This window comes from Moschus berezovskii, chromosome 6, assembly GCF_049115385.1.
Source record: "Moschus berezovskii isolate FMDL1 chromosome 6, NW_MosBer_1.0, whole genome shotgun sequence".
NCBI classification, from domain to species: domain Eukaryota; kingdom Metazoa; phylum Chordata; class Mammalia; order Artiodactyla; family Moschidae; genus Moschus; species Moschus berezovskii.
Window position 1 is genome coordinate 57,899,786 of NC_142465.1, and position 14,180 is coordinate 57,913,965.

The 14,180-nt window shown below is 37.4% G+C and overlaps 1 pseudogene; it reads left to right on the top strand.

Moving 5' to 3' along the window:
• Positions 1-14,180, top strand: part of LOC129536040 (condensin-2 complex subunit G2-like) — a 75,937-nt pseudogene that overhangs the window by 22,170 nt on the left and 39,587 nt on the right.

Below are 14,180 nucleotides of genomic sequence, written 5' to 3' on the forward strand. Positions count from 1 at the left end.
TCATTTCCACTTTATAAAAATAAGAGGCTAAATTATTTGAAGAAGTTGGTGGCCCCAAAGTACCTGGAACTTAAAGGTATGATCTTACATACAGTGCTTACCCTCACCATTGTGGTTACCCTTGGCTAAACAGCTGGGTTTCCTAAGAGATTTGAGGCTCTGACAAACTCACTTATTCTTGATATTTTTGGAACCTCTATTGTGGAAACATGGTGGTCACTCTGTTGAAGGCTCATGGATCAATTTAATTAAGATGACTGGACCTGATAGCCATCACGGTCCCTCGTGCATATGGTGGAACCACCAGGATGTCAACAGTATAATAAATATATGGTGGACAAGTGAATTACCGGTAATTCAAGTTAAAATGGCGCTTTCTTCAGGGGTATATATGCTTAATCAATGATATTACGTGTGTTTGGACTCCACAATTTACCATGTTTCAGATTCATTCTTACTGTCAGTTGCCTGTGGCACAAGTTGCCATGAGGATTGCTGGGTCCAAAATTTTTCTAGCATCAGCCACCATGGACTTGAATGAATGCCACTTAAATACACCATAGCACCTAACCTATAAACTCTCTACCTTCTTGGTGAATAGACTGAAGAAACAATCTAGCTTTTATTAGTATCAATATTATTAAATCAAGAAGTTGATAGAGACAAGATCAGCAGTTATCAAGGGTTAGAAATGGTAGAAGGAGAGGTGGTGTGGAAGGAAGCTATAGTTTTATGAAAAGGCCATACCAGGGATCTTTGTGGTGACAAAGATATTTAGTATAACTGTGATGGTGGATAACCAACCTACAGATGAAGCTGTGTAAGAAACTAAACACACATACATGCACAAATGGGAACTTGAAATAAAATCGGTGTATGTATCAATGCCAATATCCTGGCTGCCATATTCTATTGTAGCTTTTGCAAATGTTCCATTGACAGAACCTGGGTAAAGTATACACACATTATTTATTAAAGCTACATATATAATTATCTCAATAATGATATTAATTAAAAATTAGTCCTCAAATAAAGGAAGTCCAAATTCTACCTCCTTTACTTAGGCTTTCCCCTCCCAGGTAAATTCTTTTATGCAAACATATAAAACACATAGCCAAATTCATTAGTGACATCAAAACTCTAAAGGTTAAAGGGTATGTTGGAGAAAGGATATGAATCTAATTACTATGTGTAAGCCCAGCTCTTGGCTCAGATGAAATATTCTATTCTATATATTGGATAAAAATATACTATGAAATATCTTTATGCAAGCACATACTATGAAACATTTTTAGACAAAATTAAGTGGCTCAGTCGTGTCTGACTCTCCGCGACCCTATGAATCGCAGCATGCCAGGCCTCCCTGTCCATCACCAACTCCTGGAGTTCACTCAAACTCATGTCCACAGAGTTGGTGATGCCATCAGGCCATCCCATTCTCTGTCGTCCCCTTCTCCTCCCGCCCCCAACCTTTCCCAGCATCAGAGTCTTTTCCAGTGAGTCAACTCTTCGCATGAGGTGGCCAAAGTATTGCAGTTTCAGCTTTAGCATCAGTCCTTCCAGTGAACACCCAGGATTGATCTCCATATGTACACTACATAAATCACTATAAAAATGTACTGTAAAGCAAATTCAAGTAATTGAATTTCAATTCATTCCTGGAAAGGATAGAGAAAATTAGAATAATCTGATATGCATTATTCAAGAAAAGAAATTTGGGGATATCAGAGGTAAATAAAAAATGAAACAAAATATTATAAATCATAAATACTTATAAACATGGACCCTTAATTTAAAACAAACAAAAACTTTTGTTTAGTCTTTGTCATTTGATAAAATACAATTTTATTTCATGTCTTTACTTTCAGAAAAGTGCAGAAGAGCATCCAAACACTGCCTAGGAGAAAGAATCTAGGTTTCTAGTTATATGGTCCAGTAATCAGGTGCTCCTTGTAGAGAAATCAAAGATCATACCTGGTCTGAGCATAAGATAGAAGTTCTTTTATCTTTTGAGATTTAGAGTAAGATTTTATAGAAGATCTGATATTTGAGCTGGATTTAGATCCCAAATACTATGAAAGGGGAACTTCTGTGAACAAATATGAAGGGTTTATGATATTTTTGGAGAAATCATTAATAGTACTCTGTGGGAGCAGTCCAGTTTATGTAGTCAGAAGAAAAGGCTAAAAAACAGTTTGATTCCAGATACTGGAAAACCTTAAAAATTATTAAAGAAATTTAAAGCAGTTTAATGACAATAGATCTGTGTTTCATAAAAAAAAAAAATTTTATTTGCTATGTGGAATAAAGATTGAGAATTGCAGACAAAAGTTTGAGACACCGGTTAAGTGAGTATTGTGATTATAGAGGTAATTAAGAGAGAAAGTCAATTTAGGAAATTGTGTTTCTTTTTAATTGTCAGACTTCCAAGAATTGTAATTAATTAAAAAGAGAGAAAAAGGGAAATGAGGGAGACAGAGAAATCTCTAATATGTGTTTTTTAACTGTAGATAGCTACATCATCGGAGAAGGCAATGGCAAGCCACTCCAGTACTCTTGCCTGGAAAATCCCACGGATGGAGGAGCCTGGTAGGCTGCAGTCCATGGGGTTGCTACGAGTCAGACATGACTGAGCGACTTCATTTTCACTTTTCACTTTCACACATTGGAGAAGGAAATGGCAACCCACTTCAGTGTTCTTGCCTGGAGAATCCCAGGGACGAGGGAGCCTGGTGGGCTGCCATCTATGGGGTCACACAGAGTTGGACACGACTGAAGTGACTTAGCAGCAGCAGCAGCAGCTACATCATTCATTAAGATAATAGTAATAATAAACGTACAAGTTAGAGATGAGAGCCGACGGTATGCACAGGGAACTCTACTCAATGCTCTGCTGCTGCTGTCTAGTCGCTTCAGTTGTGACTGACTCTGTGACCCTGTGAACTGTAGCCTGTCAGCCTCCACTGTCCACGGGATTCTCTAGGCATGAATACTGGAGTGGGTTGCCATGCCCTCCTCCAGAAGATCTTCCAGAACCAAGGATCAAATCCAAGTCTCCTGCATTGCACGCAGATTCTTTACTGCTGAGTCATCAGGGAAGTCCACTCAATACTCTCTTGTGGCCCAAATGGGAAGGGAATCTAGAGTAAATCAGCTACTCATATTCAGTTCAGTTCAGTTCAGTCGCTCAGTCGTGTCCGACTCTTTGTGACCCCATGAATCACAGCACGCCAGGCCTCCCTGTCCATCACCAACTCCCGGAGTTCACTCAAACTCATGTCCACAGAGTCGGTGATGCCATCCAGCCATCTTATTCTCGGTCGTCCCCTTCTCCTCCCGCCCCCAACCTTTCCTAGCATCAGAGTCTTTTCCAGTGAGTCAACTCGTCGCATGAGGTGGCCAAAGTATTGCAGTTTCAGCTTTAGCATCAGTCCTTCCAATGAACACCCAGGACTGATCTCCTTTAGAATAGACTGGTTGGATCTCCTTGCAGTCCAAGGGACTCTCAAGAGTCTTCTGCAGCACCACAGTTCAAAAGCATCAATTCTTCAGCGATCAGCTTTCTTCACAGTCCAACTCTCACATCCATACATGACCACGGGAAAAACCATAACCTTGACTAGACGGACCTTTGTTGGCAAAGTAATGTCGCTGCTTTTTAATATATTATCAAGGTTGGTCATAACTTTCCTTCCAAGGAGTAAGTGTCTTTTAATTTCATGGCTGCAATCAGCATCTGCAGTGATTTTGGAGCCCCAAAAAATAAAGTCTGACACTGTTTCCACTGTTTTTCCATCTATTTCACATGAAGTGATGGGACCAGATGCCATCATCTTTGTTTTCTGAATGTTGAGCTTCAAGCCAACCTTTTCACTCTCCTCTTTCACTTTCATCAAGAGGCTTTTTAATTCCTCTTCACTTTCTGCCATAAGGGTGGTGTCATCTGCATATCTGAGGTTATTGATATTTCTCCCGGCAAACTTGATTCCAGCTTGTGCTTCTTCCAGCCCAACATTCCTCATGATGTACTCTGCATATAAGTTAAATAAGCAAGGTGACAATATACAGCCTTGACATATTCCTTTTCCTATTTGGAACCAGTCTGTTGTTCCATGTACAGTTCTGACTGTTGCTTCCTGACCTGCATACAGGTTTCTCAAGGGGCAGGTCAGGTGGTCTGGGATTCCCATCTCTTTCAGAATTTTCCACAGTTTATTGTGATCCACACAGTCAAAGGCTTTGGCGTAGTCAATGAAGCAGAAATAGATATTTTTCTGGAACTCTCTTGCTTTCTCCATGATCCAGCGGATGTTGGCAATTTGATCTCTGGTGCCTCTGCCTTTTCTAAAACCTGCTTGAACATATGGGAGTTCACAGTTCACATATTGCTGAAACCTGGCTTGGAGAATTTTGAGCATGCCTTTACTAGCGTGTGAGATGAGTGCAACTGTGTGGTAATTTGAGCATTCTTTGGCATTGCCTTTCTTTGGGATTGGAATGAAGACTGACTTTTTCCAGTCCTGTGGCCACTGCTGAGTTTTCCAAATTTGCTGGCATATTGAGTGCAGCACTTTCACAGCGTCATTTTTCAAGATTTGAAATAGCTCAACTGGAATTTCATCACCTCCACTAGCTTTGTTCGTAATGATGCTTTCTAAGGCCCACTTGACTTCACATTCCAAGATGTCTGGCTCTAGGTCAGTGATCACATTATCGTGACTATTCATATACATATAGCATACTTACCTTGCTGTGGAGCAGAAAACAACACAGCATCATAAAGCAACTATACTCCAATTTTTTAAAAAGTAGTAATTGGTACTAGTAGTGATAATAGTAATTAAATACTGTATCACAAAGACTAAACTAAATGATGTCACCATCTAGTAAGTGACACAATATATTACGTAACTTCTATAAGGTTTAATCTCTTTATCTGCAATCAGACTAAGTCTACTTGCATATAAGTTAAATGAAATAAAATACTCCATTTTAGAAATGCAGTTCAAGTCCACTTATTTGATATAAACTCAGGATACAATTTCTAATTATCATATATGTATCCTATCTATCAAATGAAGAGAAGAGCAATGAGTGGGGAAGAATCAGAGATATAGCTGGATAGAACAATAGCCACCATGTTGTGATTGTGGTGGTGATGATGATTATAACTGCAACAAAAAACACTTTGTAAGTACTTGTTATGAACAAGACACTGTTCCAAGTATTTTACATGATTAATTTATTATCATTAAGAAGTTTTATAAGTTAAACACTGTTCCTATAATCCCCAGCAGAAGGCTAGTTGGTGGCTCACATGTAGGTATGTCCTAACCCCAGGAACTTGCAAAGAAACGTGACTGTATTTATAAAGTGATCTTTTCAGATGTAGATAAGTTAAATATTTTGAGATGAACCCATCCTGGACTGCACAGGTTAGCCCTAAGTGTGTCCACATGAGAGCTGGCAGAAGACGAAGCAATGGGAAGACAGAGGCGGAGACTGCAGTGATGCATTCACAGGGATGTGACAGCCACCAGAAGCTGAAAGAGGCAAGGAATGATTCTCTTCTAGAGATCCCAGAGGGAGAAGAGCCCTGCCAATACACTGATTTCAGACTTCAAGCCCCAGAACTATAAGAGAATAATTCCGGTGTTCCAAGCCACCCAGATTGTGGTCAAGTGTTATGAATGCCCTTGGAAACTAACACACTATTAATTTATTGCTCTTTACTTCCATATCAACCTTCCTTGTCTGTTCTGTGAAAATTGAGTAGGTGCATTAAATATTTTTCCTTTGCAGTTGGCTCCCTATTCAAGCTTTGACGGTAGACAGCACTGGAGGGACACTGAAGAAGGGACATCTCTTCAAAGTCCTGGTGTTTTCCTTTAAATCGTGTTTTGTTTTCTTCTTCTTTTCCTGCTTTGACTGCATGCCTGCCAGTGGTTTGTGTGAAGGTTCAGTGGTGCTCTCCCACACTGAGTTTTAGCTGCACCCCTGTGGAACTATTCCCAATGAGACTCCAAGATACCTCTCAGGGCCGATTTCCTGGTCTCAAGTTGACAGCTCACCAGAGAGTTAATTCCTGTTTGCTGGACCTGGCTGTCACTCTCCACCCATCAGAATCCCTTCTGACCTGGAATCACCCAGAGAACTTCTCTATAATCTATTTAGTTGTAACTAATGAGAACTGAATCACACTATAGCTAATGAGATCTGAATCAAAGCCTTGGAGATTACTTATAAAAGGTAAAGAGACTTCTCAAAAATTAATGTAGGGCTGAAGGGTTTATTTCTCAGGTACATTCCTCAGCACCACAGTATTTTTTGAGAACTCTTTTTACCCATTGTAAGTAATCCCTGTTATCGTTCACAAATTGCAGTCTAAGTCTCTTTTTCAAATTACCATGTGGTTCCTGCTTGGACTGTGATTGAAATATCCATTTTACATAGGAAGACACTGGTGCATAGGAATGTTAGTTGACTTGCCTAAGTTTCACACAGTAATTGGTAGGCTCACTATTCAAAGTCAAAAAGTAAGGTTCTAGCATTTGTAGACACTGGATTGTAAAACAAACAAAAAACTGACAGGAATTAACTAGATATTTGGCATATTAAGTTAGAGATAACTACAAAGTAACTAGATGAAAGGAAAAAAACTCACCTTTTTTCTATTTCCTCTATCCACCACTCTACACTCAATACCTCATTTCTAGATACCAAATGAAAGGAAATCCTTTGTTTTTCTGTTTAATGTTCGCAGCATACTTTTTACTCCAGGTGTGTAATTTTTCTACACCAAGCAATTCTTGCAGTTCTTTTTGGACGCAGTATATATGTCCTAAACTTAACTCTGATGATACCTACCTGGAGTCAACATCAGATCTCACAGGTTAACGGTTCATTCCACAAGACCACTCCTCGCCATCTTTGATTCAAGTTTCAAGTACAGTTTGTTACTTGTACTTCTGACTGAAATGCATGTGTGCTCAGTTGTATCTGACTCTTTGCAGTCCCATGAACTATAGCCCACGAGACTCCTCTGTCCATGGAATTTTCTGACTAATCCAGTATAAACGAAAAGTTCCCTCCTTAAGCTCAATAACTTGCTAGAACAGCTCTCAGAACTCAGGAAAGACAATTTATTTACTGGATCTTCAGTTAACAGCCAAATAAAAGAGATCCATGGGACCAAGTATGGGGAATATGCAAGAGAAGCATCCTTTCCAGGCCGAACCCCATCTTAGCACTTCCACGTGCTACCCAAGTTAGAAGCTCTCAAAAACCCATATTTTAGAAATTTTTAGGGAGGCATGATTGATTAAATCACTCACCATTATTACTTAAACCTTCAGAACTTTGCCCCACTCCAGGGATCAAGGAAAGTTCCAACTGAAAGTTTCAAACCTCTAATGAGACAGTTTGGTTCCACTGACAACCAGCCCACATCCTATGGTTTTCTAGGTTTCCAAAATTCATCTCATAATATAAACCCAGGTGAACCTGAAAGAGGCTTGTTATGAAACAAAAGACATGCTTTTCTCTTTTCTGGTTTTGGAGATACTGCAGGAACTGAGGACAAATGACTGCATATTATATTAAGTATTAAGGATAATTAAGGATACTTCTATTGCCTTTATCATTTAGGAAGTTAAAAGGATTTTATGATTTTCTTGCCAAGAACAAGGACAAAGTCCAAAGATATACTTTTTCTTATAAATCATAATATCCCACTAGGCCATATTTATATTAATCATTTGGCAAGTATAATGTACAGATTAAAGAGGAAGATGAAAACACTATACATCTAGATAATACAAATAAGTATATGTATCATTCTAAAAGAGAGTTTGGAGCAGTGGGTGCAATCTGGAAAGAGTCCCACAGATCTCAGATGTTCATAGATGTAGTGTGAACAGATAGGGTGGGGGTCCCCAGAGAAAGGGAATCTGGCTTTCTTAACATAAGAGAAGCCACTTTCGGCCGAAGTCATTTAGTGATCTAAGTCTGGCCACATGGCTAGACCATGAACAGTTCTCAAGAAATTATCTTAAAGGAAAAGAAGAATGAAAGAATAAATGACTGTTACCAGGCAAGAGAGGGTTTCCCTGGTAGCTCAGTTGGTAAAGAATTTGCCTGCAATGCAGAAGACCCAAATTCTATTCCTCAGTCAGGAATATTCACTGAAGAAGAGATAGGCTACCCACTCCACTATTCTTGGGCTTCTCTATTAGCTCAGCTGGTAAAGAATCCACCTGCAATGTGGGAGACCTGGCTTTGATCCCTGGGTTGGGAAAATCCCCTGGAGAAGGCAACGGCTACCCACTCCAGTATTCTGGCCTGGAGAATTCCATGGACTGTGTAGTCCATGGGGTCACAAAGATTTGGACACTATGAAGGAAATTAAGGAAAAAATGACTGTTATCGGGCAAAAGAAGTAACAATAGCAAAGACAATAAACCAGTTTTAAAGGCTGTCTCAGTTCTATCTTAATGGTAAGGATTAGCCTGAAGGATTTTCTTGAGTTGTTTTGCAGAATTCAAAGCCCTTTCCAGCCTCAACCACTACCTGGGAAGCCCTGTGCTAAAGCAGGAGACACAGAAGCCACAGGTTCGATCCCTGAATCAGGAAGATCCCCTGGAGAAGGGCATGGCAACCCACTCCAGTATTCTTGCCTGGAGAATCCCAAGGACAGAGGAGCCTGGTCGGCTACAGTCCATGGGGTAGCAAGAGTCTGACATAACAGAGTATGCACACAATGCAGCCTCAACCATCAGACCAACTGGCACATGAGAAATGATGATTTTCACTTTTCCTGACCCTCATGACTTCACTTAACTAAAACCTAGACTCTCAACTTTTGCCCTGAATCTGCTGAATTCTTCTCTGTTCAAGCCCCTACATGAATATGCATATACCACTCAAATCTTTTCATGAATATGCATGTATACCCTTAGCTTGAAACTTCCTCAATTTTGCTGTTCAGAAATACACTGCTATGGGAAAGACCCCTGGTGTTCTCCTTACTTGCTGCAAGTAAGAACTTCTCCCAGTCATTGACTTGGCCATGTCTTTTGGCTGGATACCCACTCAAGAGGCAAATCAGCTTTTGGATAACAATACTCCATTTGGCCTATAAAGTAACAGCCTACAAGATGCTTTGGAAACTTTCTAGCTAGTCCCCAACATTTAAAAACCAGGATGCTTCACATAATAACAGAACATTTTTAGCTTCTCTGAAAAAAATATTAGATTATTGCAACTTTCTTTTTCTCTCTCTCTCTCTATATATATGTATATGGATTAAAACCAAGGGAGTGAAGGAAAAGAGTGGAGATTACTACAGACAATGAAAAATCTTTTACTTTAGTGGAAAAATAACCAAAAATTGTGTTACAAATTTATATATGTGTGAATTATGATATATAAGCAATTTTAATATTTCAGAAAGTTAATTCACAGTAACACATTTAGAATGAGAAGTAATGAACATGAACTCTTAACTTTTAATACATGTTTTAGAAGAGTATCTGAGATCTGAAGTAAATATGAGATTCTGGTCATGATTATTAATATATTAGCAAAAAAAATTATTTGGAAAAATACAAATATTCTGAACAAACATTCTATTTTTGGTCAGTGTTCTACCCAAATTTAGTCACACACACCAACATTCTTACTCTTTTTTTGGTCCATGCTGAACAGCTTGTGTGATCCTAATTTCCCAACCAGTGCCCTCAACAATGAAAGTGCGGCCCTAACCACTGAACTGCCAATTCCTAATAAAACACATTTTAAAGTCATTATAATCATTTTCAAAATGTAAGTTGAACTTTGAACCTTAAAGAAAAAAAGCAAAAGAAAAAAGAAGCAAATGTTCATTAGTGCTAAAGAATGTTTTAAAAAAGTTTCAACTCTGTTTTATTCTTGGAAGATGCTACACAACCAAGTCCTAATAACTTTCTAAGTCTGCATAACATGTCAGGACAATTCCAACTCTCCCATTTTAATATTTTTACACTGCAGATCATATCACTCACTTGAAACTTATCATTTGTCTTCATTAAAACCTTTCTGCTCTGCTTTCAAGGTAATATCTTCAAAATAAAAGATTATACCATATGATTATTATTAAAAATTTATGTGTTTGAAAATTTAAGTCTTAATTTAATCCTCTCTTAATCTGTACTGCCCTACCCTGCTTTGTTCCCTCTGGTTTATTTATTTTGTATACTTCACTTTATCCTCCAATCCTTGCTTAGATTTTCAACCTATATTGACCTCTTTAAAATCTAGACTCATCTGTTAAAAACATCTACTTGTTTGGGAACAAATATCTCCTGTGTAGTAATTATCTCAATTCTTCCTTTTATTTTACTTCTTTTCTCACCTGCTGCATAAAGTCTGTTTCACCCTAGGTTTAGGAAGAAACTACACAGTTATGAGCAACAAATGTAAAGGCATAAACTTCAAACAGATCCTCACATTTTTTAATTCATTTTGAACATCATTGTTTTAATAATGGAAGTTAATAATTTAATAACATAATTATCTTTTCAGTTTAACTCTATTGTAACCACACAGATGCTGGGTGTGCTTCCAGTTCTTATTCTTTTCATTATTAAGACAGATTTAGAGATACTATACCTAATCTTTCTCATGTTGTATAAACATGTTGTAAAACTATAGACTATAGGTAGTGTGTAGCTAGATATACACAAATGTCTACAGTACATAACTGAATGTGTATAAATCCTTATGATGTATGGTTAAATGCATAGCAATGTATATAACACAGTAAAATTTGTATAATTACGGAGTTATTAGAAAACTTCTAGAGCATTTACTTTAAAGTAAGTGTTTTAAATGCTTAACATGTGTCTAGAAATTTAACTCTAGTAAAAATTCTATGAGGTAAGCACTCTTACTATCATACTTGAATGAAAATTGAGGAAATCAAAGAACAGGGCAATTAATTAAAACTGACCAAGGCCCCTCAGCAAATATCAAATGGTACTGAAACTCAAATTTAGGCAATCTGCCTCCAGTATTTGTCCTCTTTAATACGTCCCATCACTTCATGGGAAATAGATGGAAAAACAGTGGAAACAGTGTCAGACTTTGTTTTTTTGGGCTCCAAAATCACTGCAGATGCTGATTGCAGCCATGAAATTAAAAGACGCTTGCTCCTTGGAAGGAAAGTTATGACCAACCTTGATAGTATATTAAAAAGCAGAGACATTACTTTGCCAACCAAGGTCCGTCTAGTCAAGGCAATGGTTTTTCCCGTGGTCATGTATGGATGTGAGAGTTGGACTGTGAAGAAGGCTGACCGCCGAAGAATCGATGCTTTTGAACTGTGGTGTTGGAGAAGACTCTTGAGAGTCCCTTATACTGCAAGGAGATCCAACCAGTCCATTCTAGAGGAGATCAATCCTGGATGTTCATTGGAGGGACTGATGCTAAAGCTGAAACTGCAATACTTTGGCCACCTCATGCGACGAGTTGACTCACTGGAAAAGACTCTGATGCTGGGAAAGGTTGGGGGCGGGAGGAGAAGGGGACGACGGAGAATGAGATGGCTGGATGGCATCACGGACTCTGTGGACATGAGTTTGAGTGAACTCCGGGAGTTGGTGATGGACAGGGAGGCCTGGCGTGCTGTGATTCATGGGGTCGCGGAGAGTCGGACACGACTGAGCGACTGAACTGAACTGAACTGAACTGATACCATGACATAATTCAGAAAATATAATTTTATTTCACTGACCATTGGAGAAAGAATCTCAGGTATAAATAACAACTATAAAAATACTGAGTTGGCCAAAAAGTTTGCTTTAGTTTTTCTGTAAGATGTCACTGAAAACTCCAAACAAACTTTTTGGCCTACTCAGTACTAATATTTACACTGAGGAGTTATATAAAGTTTTGTAAAAGTTTTGTGTTCATCATCCTTAATGAACTTCAAATCCAAGGTAAATAAATATTGTTGAATAAAGTTGAAGTTACGATGATACCAAAAATATATTACAACTTATGAAATGCTTCACTTTTATTGAATAACTAAAAGAAAATATTTTTTGCCATGCAGAGAGTACTGAATATAACTCCAAATTGGGGAAATTTTTTTGTACTCCTTGCCATGGGAAAGGCCACTGCTGAGTTCCATGCAGCTTCTTTTTTATGTTCTTGCAAAAAATGAATGAGATGCAAGTCAAAGTTACTTTCATTCATAGTTGAAAGGCAGAGATCAGTTGACCTATTTGCTCCGTCATCAGAGAGAAGAGATGAGAATTGTGATAGAATACATGTCTTGGAGAGAGTCTTAAGAGCCTTACTTCAAAGAAGGATATTGTTTAAAATAGAAAGCACTGTAGATTATGATATAAGGTAATATTCAACCTATTCCAATTCATTGCAAATATATCTTATTTCTTTACATTGGGCTTTGTTGTAAAGTATGGTATCCAGACTGTACGTGAGGTGATAAAAAACAAATGGACAGAAGAGTACTATGTAAACTTTCACTCTTTAGTTTTATACCTTTGATCTTTGACTTTCATAGGAAACAAATTCTAAATATGAGTAATTGACTCTTCAATTTCCCAGCTTTGGCTTCAAATCTATTTTATAAGCTTCAAAATCATTTTAGTTTGAACAATCAAAATAGATGTCATAGATACTTAAAGATCTCTTTAAATCACTTATGAAATCAGACAGGGCAGGTGAGTACCTTTTCAGTACGTGTATTAAGTACACATAAATGATTATATATAACATTGCCACAGTAGGCCTCCTCCCATCCTGCCATCTTCATGTTCCAATACAACATTTATAAACCCTTTTTGCTATGCCTTTCCTAAACCAGCAGGTGTATCTGTTTTTTTTTTTTTAATATGCAATATACTGAAAGTTAAAAGTTATATATGTACTGACAAAACTTTTTCCTAACTAAAAAGAATTGTGAATGTATTTATAAGTAAATATTACTCAACATTTAAGAGAAGCTGTGTTTTCATTCTTGCACCATTCATTATATAAAAGCAAGGTAATAATCTCCTTCAGCTTGATGGAAAGAAACCTGTCCCTAATTCTGAGATTCTCTCTGTATTTAGGATTTGTAATTTTTCTCATAACAACCTTCATTTATTTGTACAGAAATTATAAATGTAACATGCAGTGAATCTGAGTCAGAATTCCTGATCTACCATTTATTAATCATGGTAACACTGAGAAAATTAACTTTTTTGAGGATTTACTTCCTCTTCTTTTAATAAGGTTTATACTACTTACCTCACAGAATTTTTGTGAAAATAAAGCAAGTTAGAATACCTAAAATATTTAGTAGAGTTCTTAACACATACTATACTCATTGTACATAACAGTAGGTGCTACTGTTGCTTTGGGCTTTCCTTGTGACTCAGACAGTAAGCAATGCAGGACACCCAGGTTGTATCCCTGGGTTGGGAAGATCCTCTGGAAAAAGGAATTCTATTCATGCCTGGAGAATTCTATGGATAGAGGAGCCTCATGGGTTACAGTCCTTGGGGTCACAGTCCATGGGGTCACAAACAGTTGGACATGCTGAGTGACTAACACTTTCACTTTTTCACTCTTGTTTTTGATATTTTAAGATCTCAAATGACTTTAATAAGTAGCTAGCCCAATCTTAGGTGAAAAAAAAAAAAAAACCACAACCCTTACTTTACAACAACCATAGTTATTCTGATTTGGTTAGCTAAGATCCTGAGGGATAAAACCAGGAAGGTACTTCCTTTTCAAAATAAGACAATTAAAGGAGTCATTTATAAATTTGAAATCAATTATAGTTGTAAAATTTAAAACTAATCTGTAATAATTTTTTTCAAACATAACAACTGGAGGAGGGAATCACTAATTATAAAAAAAAAGGTATATTCTAAAATAAATGTCATTCATTTAAGTAGTACATAATTCTTTAATGACTAGACATATTATTAAAACTTAGGACAATAGTTGACCTATGCACACAGATAAAATGACTAAGCACAGAAGTTAACCAGATTCTAACAATGCAATTTCCACATTAAGATATATATTTTTAAAGTTTGGTATTATGAGGCCATACATTCTTATTTATATACTTATCAACATTTTCACTAGATATTATCAGATATGAAATGACCACCCCTCCAAAAAAT